This window comes from Chamaea fasciata, unplaced genomic scaffold, assembly GCF_029207755.1.
Source record: "Chamaea fasciata isolate MVZ Bird 193981 ecotype frontalis unplaced genomic scaffold, bChaFas1.0.hap1 SCAF_13, whole genome shotgun sequence".
In the NCBI taxonomy this organism is placed as follows: Eukaryota; Metazoa; Chordata; class Aves; order Passeriformes; family Sylviidae; genus Chamaea; species Chamaea fasciata.
Genome location: NW_027094098.1, coordinates 4,748,391 through 4,763,335, shown reverse-complemented (window position 1 = coordinate 4,763,335; position 14,945 = coordinate 4,748,391). Strand labels below are relative to the sequence as shown.

At 47.8% G+C, this 14,945-nt stretch overlaps 1 protein-coding gene across 1 annotated transcript in view; it reads left to right on the top strand.

The window, feature by feature from the left end:
* The first annotated feature begins 1,728 nt into the window (after positions 1 to 1,728).
* SLC6A1 (solute carrier family 6 member 1) overlaps positions 1,729 to 14,945 on the top strand; it is a 60,879-nt gene continuing 47,662 nt past the window's right edge. Inside the window, exon 1 of the mRNA XM_066195057.1 lies at positions 1,729 to 1,810. The gene's annotated coding sequence lies outside the window, so the exon portion shown is untranslated. The remainder of the gene's footprint in view (positions 1,811 to 14,945) is intronic.

The window sequence follows — 14,945 nt, the reverse complement described above, 5'->3', positions numbered from 1 at the left end:
CAAAGGCAATGTCACTGTGAAGACAAGGACTAATCAAGTGCTAATCAGTAGCAAAATCTATAACCCTGAGGTAATGATGGGAGTTGCTCATTGCTGCTATAAAAATCAGCTCAAATACCATTTTAGCTATTACCTTTTCAAGCCACGTGGGCAAAGAAAATTCCTGATTATTATGGTGGATTACAGGGCAATCCAATTATTATTCTCAGCATAAATACTCCTTGTAATTAATGGGCAACAAAGTTAAACTCTGCTGACGTGTTTTCTCCATTAAAACTTGTGAGCAAGTCATTGAAGATTTTGAGCACAATTAGCTGGGTTTGGAAATGGTAATTAGCCCATTTTTATGGGATGTAGCCTCCTGATCTGTCTGTCCTAATAAACACCAGTGTTTATGTTCCTGTTGCTGTGTGGTTATCACATGTTAAACATTGGTTCATGTATCATCCTTAAATGCACGCTGAACAATGGAGACATAGAGAAAATAAATATCTGGGATGGGTTCGTGATGGGTTTGTGGGGTAAATAATATTCAAAACCTCTTTCAGGCCTGTTGGGATGGAAAGGAGGAGGCCAGACCCTCTTCACTCAACAAATGTTGGACAGTGTAGTTCATGCGGCTGGTTCTGTTACCAGCTTGGTGCAGTTTTAGACAAAATTTGTGAGTGTTCACCTTCTAAGCTGGGTTTTCATGCCGTGAGGCACAGCACAAGACAAGACAGAATCCATCACTGTGGTGGCACCTTTAATCCTGCTGCAAGAGGAACCATCAGGCAGCACCCTCCAGCGGGAGTTCCCCAGGGCCTGCTGTCCCTGCCTGGGACACTCCTGCTCAGGTCCATGTTTCCTCTCCCTGCTCCTCACCTTCCCTGGCTGCCTGGCCTCGGCTTGTCCCTGGGCTGGCTCAGGTGACCCCACCTGTCCCTGTCTGGCTTTGATCTTACTGAGGGACCACCAAACTGGGCAGGACCCCAGAAACAATACCGTTCTGGGCCACATTTTTGAGGATGCTTGGGAACACATCTGTGTCTCCACGCGTTCAAAACACAGTTCCAAGCGTTCCTGCTTGAAATAAATTCCACACTCGTGACCCAGACCTGGCCAGAGAGCTCCCAGCCTCCAGCAGCTCTCCAGACTTGCTGTTCTCAACCTCTCTGGTCAACTTTGGTCCACTGGGGCCAGGGCAGAACCAGCTGAGGGCAACACATCCCTGGTTTGGGTCTGCCCGGCAGGATCCTTGATCCTGCCCGGAGGAGGATGAGGGGAAAGGGGTGAGCTGGTCACAGGTGTCACCTGGCCCTGTGACAACGGCCCCGAGGGGACCTGCGGGTCACCAAGGGGATTTGCCAGCCCCAAGGGGACCCACCAGCCCCGAAAGGATCCATCAGCCCTGCGGGGGATCTGCCGGCCCCAAAGGGGATCCATCAGCCCCAAGGAGCATCTGCCACCCCCGAGGGGACCCGGCGGTCCCGAGGGGGGTCTGCCACCCCCGAGGGGACCCGGCGGTCCCGAGGGGGATCTGCCAACCCCGAGGGGACCCGGCAGTCCCGAGGGGGGTCTGCCGGCCCCGAGGGGACCCGGCGGTCCCGAGGGGCGGTCCGGGGGCGGGCGGGGGCGGTGCGGGCCCGGCCCCCAGCCCGAGCGGGCGCTGCCGTGCGGGGAGGGCGCGGCGGAGCGGCGGGCGCCGAGCTTTAAATGAACATTAATATCGCTTGGGGAGGGCAGCGCCGGTGGCTCGGGACGGGCGGCTGCGGCGGCAGCGGCACCTCCAGCTTCTCTTCTTCCTCCTCCTCCTCGACCGCGGCGGCAGGTAAGGCTGTGCGCCTTTGACCGCGGAGTCCTGCCCGTCCCCGAGCCCCGCGGGGGAAACGCGCCCTGCGCGCCCGGGATGCTGCGGGATGCAGGAATGCTGCGGGATGCGGGGATGCTCAGGGGTGCCCGGGGATGCGGGGATGTCCAGGCATGCGGGGATGCTCAGGAATGCTCCCGGGGCGCAGAGGAGGACGCGGCGGCCCCCGGGGGACGGAGGCTGAGCCGGCGTCTCCTCGGAGCATCGCTCCCCGCGGAGCGGCCGGAGCGGCGGCGGAGGCGATGGCCGGGAGCGGCCGCCTGTTGCCGGCTGTGGGAGCTCGGGGAGGCGCTGAGCCGGTGCTCGGGGGCCTCGGGCAGCCGCGCCGGGCTCCGCGGAGCCTCCGCCGGCCCCCGTGCGCTCCGTGCTGGGCGGCAGAGCCGGCGGTGCGGGGTCCGGGGCTCCGCGGACGCCCCCGGCAGCTCGGGGATCTCGGAGCCGTGGAAAGCCCGAGCGGCCTCGCCCCGATAATAAAAGTTCTTTGCAGAAGGCGGAGTGGTTTATTTTTTTTCGTTTGCTCCTCAAACGCGTCCCGGTGCACCGCTCGCCCGTGGCGGAGCGCGGCTGCGGGAACACGAAGTGTCAGCCCCAGTGCTCCGTTTCTGGATTGTTGGTAATGGATTTAAAGCTTTAGTTAGAATTTCAGTGCATCTGAGAGCTCCGCTCGGTTGCTTTAGAACTCGTTTAAAACTGTATTTTCAACGGAGACGAGTGAACTTTAAAGAAAATCAGGTCAGCCATAGATTCCGGGCATCAAACCCTTTCAGGTCCCAGAAATAGCCACAGAAGTAGCGTGACCAATTCTTTTTTCATGCACAAAGCTTTGTCTTTTTTTTTTTTTTTTTTTTTGGTTGGTTGGAATTTCTGACGGATACCGGAGCTCATCAACTGGATATTTTCAGCTTACTTTAATGAAATAAGCATGCTTTCTAAGCTTGCATTTTGATGCAATTATATTAGTCTCCCTCGACTATCCGAGGTTTGAGTTTCTGATCGAGCCTGTAGTCCTTAGAATAATAAAGTCTATTTCGCAGGAGGTTTTTCTTTGTGAATTTTTAGGGTTTGCGTTTATGGGAAGGTGAGGAAGAAGATGACTGAGAGGGATACATGGATATGAACTGTTATGGGGTAAAGAATACGCTTGGATATGAATGGAAAAGGTTCAGAGGGGACGTTTTATTTCAAATATTCTGCACTTCAAACAAGGCTGTTCGTAAGTTTTTGCATCCCTCCTAAAGTCTGGAATCCAGGATTGACAAATATTTATCTTGCAGTAAGTGGGTCAGATGATAACATCTTCCACTGGATCTCTCACTTCTGTATTGGACGGCTTCGGTTGCTAAGTAGCTCTGAATTGCTAATCCCAAAGTCAATGATGTCATAATGACATCATCACATCCTTTCACCTGATTGACTCTGAGAAGAGAACAGTAATGAGATTTGATATACATGTCCCATCTCTTTAATATTCTTCCTCTGCTTCAGGGGATTTCCTGACCTGCCTGGCAAATTCCAATGAATCACACTGAGCTCTAGTAAAAAGACGTTTCTTTTGGAGACGAGGTGGAACATTAAAGGGACAGTGGCCGCTCCTGGTCTTTTCAAAAGCTGAGGAACTTGGCAGTTTGTGTTTCAAATGTGGAGTTCTGGATATGGCGGGCAGGGATTTAAAACTCGGACTGATTAAATCCGCGTGCAGGTGCGAGAGTAGCTCGGGTTTCAAAGAGGATCAAGTCACTCAGTGTGTGTGAGTCTGAATGCTGGAGGTGCTGCAGGGGGCACGGAGAAAACAGGAGCAGTTCCAGCTGCCAAAATAAATTGCAGCTCTAATGGTAAATGCATGAAATCTGTCAGGAATTGCCACGTTAAGAATGGTATTGAATGGTACTGAAGACAGCTCAACATTTATTTATCTTTCTAATTAGGCAACATAATTGGGAAGTTTGAAGGATTTTAATAGCAACGCTGCCATCGCAGGGAACTCCTTGCAAGAGTGTTTTAAACCCTTAAAGTGAGTGGAATATGTTCAGAATTGATGGGTTTGCTTTCTTCTGAGGTTAAAGGCAAAAACTGGTGTCATTTGCTGATGATCGGCAGGGACTGCTGGGTTTTACAGTTGGTTTTTATTGTGCGTGTCCATTTGAGCATGGTCCGCGTGAATTTTAGGTGTTTTCCTCCACAGCAGCTTTGTGATCCTGAATTTCTCCACAGACAGCAAGTTTGAAAGACTCCAGACAGGGCAGGGCATATTTTAGGTGTGCAAACCTTCCTGCTTCACACGTGGAAAAGGGAGAAACGAAGCAATTTCCATTTGCTTTGTGGAATGTGTGGTTCTGTTTGGCAAAGCGAAAAGCTGGGCCCATCTCAGAACATTCAGAGGCTGCACAGACCAGTCTCGTTTGCTTGATAAATATCGTGGGTTGCTAAAACATATTTCAGAAGTAAACAATGATTTGTTAGCGTGGATGAGTTGGTGTTAATATATTTACTGAAGGCACTGATTGCTGATTTTATTCCTGCTCCAGAACTGCAGTGTTGATGGCACTATTAAGACTAACAGAGTAGTAATTGAACATGAGGAGTGGGAACGAGTGGGAAGGTGGTGGGGGAGGATGTTTTTGGCTGTGTGTTTGAATCTATTCACCCTGTAAGTGCAATCCAAGCTCCAGATGCAAAAGGAAAATTTCTAAATAATCTGTAAGAGTTCTGCACTCCTCGTACTACACGCAGTGACAAATTTCCACAAGCTTTAGATCCTTTCTGGGATGACTCAACTACGAACAAGTGATTTGGAAAAAAAATATTATCTCTGAAGAGAATCCTTGGTGACAATTTCTTTTCAAGTTATCTTAGGATTTTCTACTTACCATGATTCCTTCTAACTCCTGCCTGCCTTGAACACTGGAGACGAGAAATGAGTTTGGACTTGGCCATAAATCTGTGCCTTCCAAGTGCACGTTAGAGGGTCAGCTGTGACATTTGCATGGTCGTGCTTGGGACGTGGTGACACATTTGGTTACATAAAACGCAGCACCTCAGAGCTGGCAGGGCAGGGGTGATGCTGCAGCATCCCTGACCTCTGTGAGCAGGTGACAGAGAGGGACAGGGCTCACATCAGGACAGCGCTCACACCAGGACAGAGCTCACACACACAAACGCGGGCTCAGCTGGTGCAGAGCCTCAGCACAGCTCAGACCAGGCAGCTGAGCCTCTGCTTGTGGCAACAGCAATGAGAAATTCAATTCTTAGGTTTTAAAACCACTATCAGTCCGCTTCAGAACCTGATCGGGATGTTTTGCCCCCCTGCTTCCAGTCGTGTGGCTGTCAGGGGAAGGAGAGGCAGTGTTTCAGCCCCAGCTTCTGCTCCCATCCTCAGCTCTGCGTGAGGACGGAACGAGACACCGACTGGATTCTTGGATTTACTTTCCTGCTTTTTCAGTGTAGATCTTCAAGGGGAAAATGAGGTCTGTATCAGCTTCACAGACCACTTGTGTGAGCCTTTTAGAAGGGCAAGGCTTGCAGTTGGAGATTTGAAATGTGTAGTGGGATAAATGAATTGATCTACAGCTGGATCTTCTTTACTGAGGGAGAAAAACCTGACAGAACATGGACGGGATCTGTTCCGTATAACTGGGAAGTAAAATAATTTATAATCCCAGTGATTTGTAGCAATCCCATCCCAGTGATCTGCAGCAATCCCAAAGATCTGCAGCAATCCCAGTGATCAGCACCAATCCCAATGAAATAAAACACCCCCTGAAATGAATAGAATCATCCCAGATATTGTAGCTAACATTATCCAAAAGCTATGAAAATTCTATTTAAGACTTAAATTAAGCAACCTGAGGTGTCAATTTTCCCAAAAATTCTTTTCCACTCAAAGTTGGTTCTGAAAGGATTCGTTGTCCAAAAATAGAAGTTATTTGAAAATGATTCCTACAGTGAATAGTTAAGCTAGAAGATTTTGATTTTATTCCAGTTTTGATCTTTATCTATGAGTTATATTTTGGAAGGAAAGTGATGCTGAGAGCAAACTCAGTGCTGATTTTAGTCTGAAGTGCTTGGAGTAACCTCTGTGTAAATGGAATCTTTTCTGTGCAAAATAACAATTACTTCAATGTTTCATTAGAGTGATGTCACAATGAAAAACGTGCAGTGAAAACTCAGCACTTTTTATACCAGTTGTATTCAGGAGTTTATCAAGTGATGCCTGCACAGCTGAGGTGCATTCTGTAGCATTACAAAATTGTGTAAGAGACTAAAATCTAGGATGGGAGACAAAGCTGTGTCACGGGTGCCTAAATACAGCAGAAAATTTTCTTTTGAAAAACAGATGCTTTCATTTACCAATCAATGTATTCCTTTCAATACAAACTAAAATTCCTAAGGAAATTATCCCGATCTGATCCTGAACCCCACTTGTGCAAGAAATTAGGAATTTTTTTTCTCCCTGTCCTTCTGAAGTAAAGCAGACAAAACTCAAACTGCAAACTCTTTTCCCAGAGAGGTTTACTGAGTGTTTTCACCACTTCCCAGCAGTGGGTGAAGTTTATGGGGACACTTTTCACCTGAAATATGACTTCTAAGGCACTCTGGAAGGCAAAGGGCACCAGCAATAATCCAATTAGTTACTCTGAGTTCTGTGCTAAAGCTCAGGGAATCACTTTGCTGTTGGTTGCCTGAGTTTGGGTTTTTTCTTTTCCTGGCTGGAAAGAAGTGGAGACTCATCTGGAGACTCCTTTTTTTTTTTTTCCCTGGATGAGTGGAGACTTCTCTGCCAACCGCCAAGGTGCCCAAAGAGAAGATCCTCTCTTCTGCCAAGGTGATATTGGCATTTAACCCCTCCCTAAATTCCAGCCCCCCTCTGCCTCCCCCCAGGCCTGTTTGCCCAGAGGAGCTGGGATGGAAGGAGGCAGCTGATTGAAACAAGGATCCCAGGAATAAAACCCAGCCTCCAGTGGTGGCCACAACAAGGGGGGCACTGTTTGGTGTTCTTCTCCTCCTCAGCTGTTTTTTAAAGGCCAGCAGAAGCCTAAGGAGACACTCAGACAGTCAGAGCAGCACAAATCCCCATTATTGCACTGCTGCAGCCCAGCCTGGCTGCTGGAAATTTTGCATTCTGCATCTTTGTTGCCTTCTGTAAATGCTACAAATAGCAGGAAGGGATGGATAAAACGACACAGATGCTTTAATTATGATTTGATTACAGAGCAACCAGAGGAGTCTATTCTGAGGAATATGCAATTAGAGAAAATTCTGAGGACTATCTAACCTTCCGAAATTGAAATTAACTGGGATTATTTGAACGGGGTTTGAACATCTCTGAAAAAAGATCTCATTCCTCAAGGATCCTGCTGCTCTTGTGTGCTAGATCCTCTCTGGCTCAGCAGATGGGCTTCAGGGTAACACAATGTCATCTTCCTCAGCTGCACGGGCTGCTTCCTTCACCTCCCAATCCCATTTTATTCCCATTTTATTCCCACTTTATTCCTATTTTAGCATCCCTTGCTGATCTTGTACAGGAGGCTGACAAAGAGCCTGGAAGTGACCAGACCTCCCTGGGTTGGAGCACACAAAAAGGGTGCAGTTCAAGCAAAAAGAGCGGTTTAAGCATTCCTGGGTCATCAACAGAGTTTCTCCAACACGAGCAGGAAAAATGGAGCCGTGCACGCTTGTGATGCACATTCCAAAAGGGAAAGTGTGGATGGAAAATTCCATGCCTTTTCCTCTGGCAAATTATTTCACGGAAGGGAGCTGTATGATTAAATATGTTAAGCTTCTCTGTGGGCTTAAATGGCACAAATGGCCCAAATTTCATTCCATTGATTTCGCTGGCTGCCGAACATGAGCAAAATTCCAAACCTGTCCCAGGGCTGAAGAGCAGCTCCAGTGTAAAACCACAGAAATCTGATGGCAGCTCCACCCTGGCATGGGGATGACGGCTCTGTTCGCTGTCCCGAGCTGAGCTCAGCCAGCCGGACAGGCAGCACAGCCCTGGGGCCGGGCGGGCGGTGGGGCAGCCTGGCTGCAGGGCCACCAGCAGGCTCTGAGGTTGTGCCCTGCACCCAGACACAACCCCTGGCAGCAGCTGCAAACCACTCGTGTTGTGCTTTCCCTCAGTGCTTGACACATTCACCAGCCAGTGGAAAAAGGCTTGTGGGGTTGTTTTTTTGGGTTTGTTTTTTTTTTTTTGGGGGGGGGGGCTTTTTTTCTGGAGAAGTTTTCAGTGTTTATCGCTTCTGCTTGAAAATTGTGTTTGGAGCGTGGTATCAGCCTGGAAGAGCAAGACCTGCCAGGACCCCTCCTGGGCCCTGCTGGGGGTGGAATGTTTGCTTTTGGGGCTAGAGAGGGAAGGAGGATGGCTTCCAGCTCAGCCAGCCCTGTCCCTGCACTGTTTGAATCCGTGGGAAGGCAGGAAATTGGGCTTTGGTGCTCACTGGGTGCTCTGGGGAGGGATGGGGCTGGTGAGAGGGGCACAGGTGCTTCCCTCCTTCTCCCTGCTCCCAGCGGGGATGACTGAGCTTGGCTTTGACCTTGCTCACCTCCAGAAGACCCCAGAGCTGTCCTGACAGGGAATGCGGCTGTCAGAGATGCTGCTCAGCACACTCAGAGAATTCCTGCTCTTCCCAACAGGTGCTGAGCACGTTTAAGCTCAGCTTAATTCAGCAGCCTGTCAGTCTCCTTTGTCACTTGTAAGGACATTTGCTGGCATAGTGCCTCATTTATTTATTTCAACAGCTCTTTTTTAGCCCTCCAACTGTTTCAAACCCTCCAACTTCAAAGCATTTGTGTGTGTTCCTACTGACCCGTGTGTATTTCCCAGGGATGAACCTTGGGCTGGCAACTTATTGATGATTTGTCAAGGGTCGCTTTAATAATTGAGGTTATTTATTTTCTGCCTGAAATTCCCTGGTTGGTGACTAAGAGAAACTTTGTATTAAGCATAATGAGGTTTCTGTAATGCTTTGATGTGGAAATGCTTAAATGCCAAAAAGAGAAAAAAAAAAAAAGAAATTATGTTATTGATGGAGCTTGCTTAAGGTGTCTAGGGATAGTTTATATCAAGCAAATACAGATTATACTATAAAGATTATAGATTTTTATAATAGCCCTTTAAAACTTTAATAGCAGACATCATGAAAAGGTCAAAATCAAATTATTTTCCTGGAACATGGTGCTGGTGCTTACAAGCTGAGCCCTGTTTCAAAATAAAGACCAGTGTGATATCAATTATAGAGGCATTGCTGTTACAATAGATGGGTGGGGAGATCTTTATTTCCTAACGCCTATTCCAAAGCCGTTCCTGGTGAAAAAACTGCCTGAGCAGGCTGTTCAATTTGTGGAATTAAAAGGCTGGAGTGGATTTGCAGCACGTTAGTCTCGCCTAATGAAGGTAGTTACATAAGAGTCCCTTCCCCTTTAGCTGCTGGAACTGTACTTCCCATGCCACTTCTTCCTTCCCATGTTGCTGATAGGTTAGGAAAAAAAAACCCAAAAAAACCCCAGACTTTGCTGCATTTTCTTCTTTTTCTTCTTGTCTCTGTTCTTGAGGCTGATTAGCACAAAGTAGCTCTGAGCCACGGCTTGGGCACCAGAGATTCTGAGAGCCTCAAACAGCCGAAATAATGGAGTTGGATGAAGGATGCTGGTTGCCATGGGAACGGTGCATGTGCCACACAAGATAATGTGAGTGCTGTGGTGCAGGGATCTGTGCTGAATATTGATGGGAGATTTCCTGGATTCCTTGGAAGCGCTGGGCTTTGTGCCGGGTGTTCCACCTGGCAAGGCAAGAGCAGCTCCTCAGCTGGGCCGAGGCCAGGCAGAATTTCCTCCTCTGAGCAGAGCTGGCTTTTTGCACAGGATGGGAGAAGGGGCAGGAATTCCTGGGGGGGGAATTATCAGGGTCACAGCTTTTCCTTGTGGAGCTCACAGAGTCCTGGCTGTTGGACTGGAGTTAATGAAGAGTTGGAATTGAGGTGCACCAGGGGAGTGCCCTGACTTGAAGTGACAATAAAATGCCCCAGGAAGCTGAACTTGCACCTGTGTAATATTCCTTGTGGTGGTTGTCACCTGGACACCTGCACAGTGCCACAGTTCCCCTCAGTGTCCCGTCATTGCTCCTCTTGGTAGCACTGAAAAGTTCATTCTTGTCCCAGCTTGTCAAGGCTGAGTCTAATGAGTGGCAGAACTGTGCAAAATAGTGGGATTAATAAACATCGACCCACTGGCAGCCAACCATTATTATTAGGGCAGTGTTGGCTATTTCCCCGAGCTGAGGGAAGGCAAAACATGAATGTTTTAATTTGGGGCAAGGTAAAACATGAAGGTTTTAACTTGGGGGAAAGTAAAACAGGAAGGTTTTAATTTGGGGGAGAGTAAAACATGAAGGTTTTCATTTGGGGCAAGGTAAAACATGAAGGTTTTAGTTTGGAGAGAGGTAAAACATGAGGGCTTTAGTTTGGAACAAGGTAAAACATGAAGGTTTTCATTTGGGGAAAGGTAAAACGTTAAGGTTTTAACTTGGAAGAATTCTCTGTGAGCAGGATCACACTTGGTCCTGTTTCTAGGTGAGGCTGGGATTTTTGCATAAAAATCAACAAAGCAGGACTGGTTCTGCTGTAATTTTGCAGCCTGAAGTCCTGGCTCCTGGAATGACAAAGAAACTCTAATTATTGCTCCTCTAGCTCAGATCCTCAGTGAAAAAAAAAAAGCAGCACAACTTTCTCAGTGCTTTATCTACTTGGCAAGAGGCAGCTGTGTCCACTGCGGCTCGGGAGGATTGTGCAGATGAGGCAATGCAAATTAAATTCCTGTCCTTCTCATGTTTCCCCCCTGCGAAGGGTGATGCCACAAACTCTTGCTTGCCTTCAGCAGGATTGCTGGCAATTGGCCACCTGTTAAAGAAAATGTTGTGTAATTATTGACCTTAACGGGTTTTGGGGAATTATCTGTATTCTTTCATAGCTGCCTTGTGCTGTTTGGACCTCCTGGTGTCGTCTGAATCAGCCTTAAAAGTACTGGACCTTTAGGAAATGTGAATTAGAGAGGTTTTCTGTGGCAGCTCTAATAAATTGCTTTTCTTGAGGCAGAGATGGTGAACTTAAAAGGTATCTGAGGTGTTATTTGTCGGAAAAGTGTCTGGGAGGACAGATTTAGAAATTCTAGGCTGTTGTGCCCTCTGGGCACGATTTGCAGGTTTGTGTGACTTTGTTCTTCAGCACAGGACATGTCCAATGTGGTGCTCAGAGAGCCATTCAGTTTATTCTCTCCTGCTGGTTTTGGGTTTAAATCCTGCCACCACATCCCAGCAGAGTTCCCAGATTTATTGCCAATTCCAAAACCTGATCGCACGGGATCAGTTCCCCTGAACTTCTGGCGTTTTTTTGTACAGCCTGGACAAACTGAGATATCATTTGAGACATCTTTTGATAACCAGGTCACCTGCCCTGTAAATGTACAGGAAGTTATATTTTAGAGCACCTAAACACACTAGTGGACTTAGTTATGTTTATTTAAAGCGATTGAGGGGGTTTTTTGTTGGTTGGGATTTCTGGGTTTTGGTGGTTTTTTTTGGCAATGCTTTAATGTTTTCTGAGTTTACGCAATAATTTTGCGGGTGAAAATCTTAGTCTTTTTTAGACACAAAATATGTTTTGCATTTAGGAAGTGAACTAATTCATGAACTTGGACATTAGGCATGGCTTTAGATATCAGTAAGATTTCTGGCTGAGTGGAACCTGGCTGGTGGTGGAGCAGTGCCTCACGTGTCCAGTGATCCATCTCCCCTCCATGTGCAGCTGCTGTGCACAGCAGGACTGGGATTTCTGCCAGCTGGCAGGGATCGGGGATTTGTACATTTGTAAATGTACAAATCCACACCCCACCATCGTTTGTGTGTGTGAAAATGTGTGCACTCCATATTCCCCCCTTTTCCTGCGGCAGGGAGGCTCCTGCCCTCACCTGGCAGTGTTTCAGATGATTTCTGGGGTGATGAAGTTCTGCAGTTCAGGTCGAAGAGAACAGACTGAATGTCAGCTGGGGTTTTTGCTGTGGCCTGTGCTGTGCGCCCAGCTGGGAGTGGTTTGTCACCATAACGAGGTGACAGTGTCGTTCTGAGCCAACTTGCAGCAGTGGCACAGCCATCGATTGTCACTCCTCTGTCCTTGGGCTGTCTGGGCTGGTCCTGGGCTAGCAGCGTCTTAAAGAAAGCTCAGCTTTAACTGTGGGGACAAGCAGAAATGTCCATAACCACACACAGCAGCCTGGCTGTGTGCCTGTGGGGGTTAGTGGGGTTTTATGGGGTTTTATGGTGTTGATGTCTGTCAGCCTATTGCTCTGCACCCAGGAATTTTCCGTACCAAAATGGTGCTAAATCTGATAAAACCAGAGACTGTGTTTATTCTGTGATATCTCCTCAAATGCCTTTTTTTTTCTGAAAAAATAGAGGGGATAAATACCAAAGCCACGTGAAAGACAGGGAACCTGGTGCTGCTGTTCCATGGAAAACCATCCAAGTCACCAATTACTCACCTTCCCCCTGACCCCTCAGGTGACCTCTCCTGGCTGAACTCCTCTGACCCTGAGAGCTACCGCTGATTGCTGGGGTGTGATGCACATCATCCTCTAACTCCACCCTGTTCACTGCACAGAAACTGGGATCATAAACTAAATTATCTCCCTGTGGCTGGCTGAGTTTTAGGAGGGCAGGTGTGAGGGGAAAAAAAATGTGGCTGCTGCCCCCTCGCCAAACCCAAAAAAAGGCTCTGCTCGCTGGCTTGAACACAACATTGTCCCAGTGATCAGCCTGTGGTGCTGAGAGGGGAATAAGAAGGAATATTTCTGGAGAAAACAGCAGGAAAAGGAGCCAAGGGTGTACCTTGAAAAGGGCAGGGGCTTGAATAGACCCACAGGAGTTTGCCCTGCTTGTGAATCTGACCCTGGCACCTTGGGCCCTCCCTTGAGGAGCACAGGGAGGGTTTCCCTGCATCTCAAACACCAGCAAAGGGGGCTGGCTGTGGATTAGCACTCAGGATTCCCTTTGGAAGTGCTCACAGCAGCGTTCCAGAGGAGGCAGCTTTGCCTCCCAGTGCAGGGGCACATGGTAGGATTTCATCTTCGTGGCTGGCTGGAAGAGGAGATGATGGATGGCTGTTCTTCCCAGCCACCCTGGCAGGGCCGTGGGGGAAGATTGTTCTCCCACATTTGCATTCAGCCACTCCAAGGATATTAATTTCCACTGAGCACGAGGATGATTTTGTTTCCACACCACGAAAGTTTCCAAGGAAGCACTGGAGTGAAAAAAGCTGTTGCCGGGGGTCTCCAAGGCACTTGACAGGTTTATAGAGTGATGATAAACTGCTGGTGCAGTCCCAGTGGGAATTGGGTTTGATGGAAATGATAAAGAACTGGAGGTGCTCAAGGACATAGTTCGAAAGCAATTTGGAGAGGCCGTGGAAGATTTGGATTTGTCTCCGTGTGATTCCTCCCACAGAAGGGAGTTGAACGGTGACTGGTGGGATTTATTACAGCTTTAAAGCTTTTCATATTGAAAATTGAGCTTCAACACCATAGCCTGCTCCTGTCTTTATGCAGATGACATAAAAATAAATGGGTAGCTGATGGAAGTATTATCTCGGGGACAGGGAAGGTTCAAATGAAAATTCTCCAAGAATGGCTTTTATTTTACAGGAGCCTGTATATCTTAGCCAAAGTGGTTTAGTAATGGACAAATATGTACCTGGAGCATGCTTAGATGGGCCTTTAAATATGTCCCAAAATTTCCTAGATAGTTTTTTAAAGTCTATTTTAAAAAAGCCACACGCTCCATTATGTGCAGCTCACATCTGTGCTAGCACTGACAGTGGTAGAAAAGCAACCCCATTTAGCTTCTTTTGTTCTTTAGATAAGAACTTGCTGCCTTGTCAACACAAAAGCTGCTTTATTTCCAAGGAGCACACTTTCTCAGCGAACCCTTCAAGAGATTGTTTTCCCAGTCATGTAGACCACTAAATTTCCCTTTGGCCACTGTTTCTGAAGTTCTAGAAAACTTCGACAGAACTGCATTGCAAGGACAGAGGTGCTTGTGTTGGGATTTGCTTCAAGAGGTTAAAAAAGGGATTGCTGAGTCGTGCCTGAGGCATGGCAGGTAAAAATGTGAGTACACAAAAATGGTGGTTTAACCTGGAGGTTAAAATCCAATTGTGTTGTGGCCACAGGTGACTTATTTTCATTTACAGATGTGCTGATGTTAGAGGTGAGATGGAGGGGCAGAGCAGTAATCTGCATTTTTGCAGGCAGCACAGATGTTGTTTGAAATTCTTTCTATTCAGGCTCCCTCCAAAGCTTGTGTGGTTTGGTTTTGGCCACAACCTATTGTGAGGGTTGAGTTCATGTCAAAATGAGCTGCTTCCTCCATCCACGCAGACAAACTAAAATCCACATTGGTGATAATAAACAGTCAGTAAAGCAAGCAGAATAAAAGTGGGCAGATTTCTGGGCAGGTTTCTGGGCAGGTTTCCCCCTGGGGGTGACCCAGAGCTGAGCGAAAATTGCTCTAAGTGCCCAGAGATGTGTCAGTGGGGACAGGAGCACACAGACATAATTAACTCTGCAAAGGAATAGCCACAATCAGGGGAGTTCAGCATTATCCTCCTTGGGAAGCAGATGGGAACCATCAAGGCCACCCTCTCTGCCTGCCTTGGCTGACCACAGGAGGTTTTGGCAGCCGTGAGAGCAGCAGTGCAGAAATGTTTGCTGCTTGGTCCTGAATGAGTGGTTGCTCCCTCTTGCATCCTTTGGGATTAAAGAATGGCCAGGGAGCCAAAGCTTGGGCATCTTTTTTGCCCTCGTGCACCGTGTTATTCCACTTGTTCTGTTAATTTTTGGTCACAAGAAGTTCTGCTCCACGTAACCCAGCTCTCCCCAGCGGGTGCAGGGTTTAGGAGCTGGGTCCAAGAGAGGAGTTTGCAGCTGAAGAGTTTGAGCAGCAGCAGCAGGGAACAACCCCAACTTGCAGCACCTCAGTCTGCTCAGTGGTTGCTTCTGGATTAAGAGCATAAACAAGCAAAAAAATAAACTTCTGCAGGATGCTTTAACC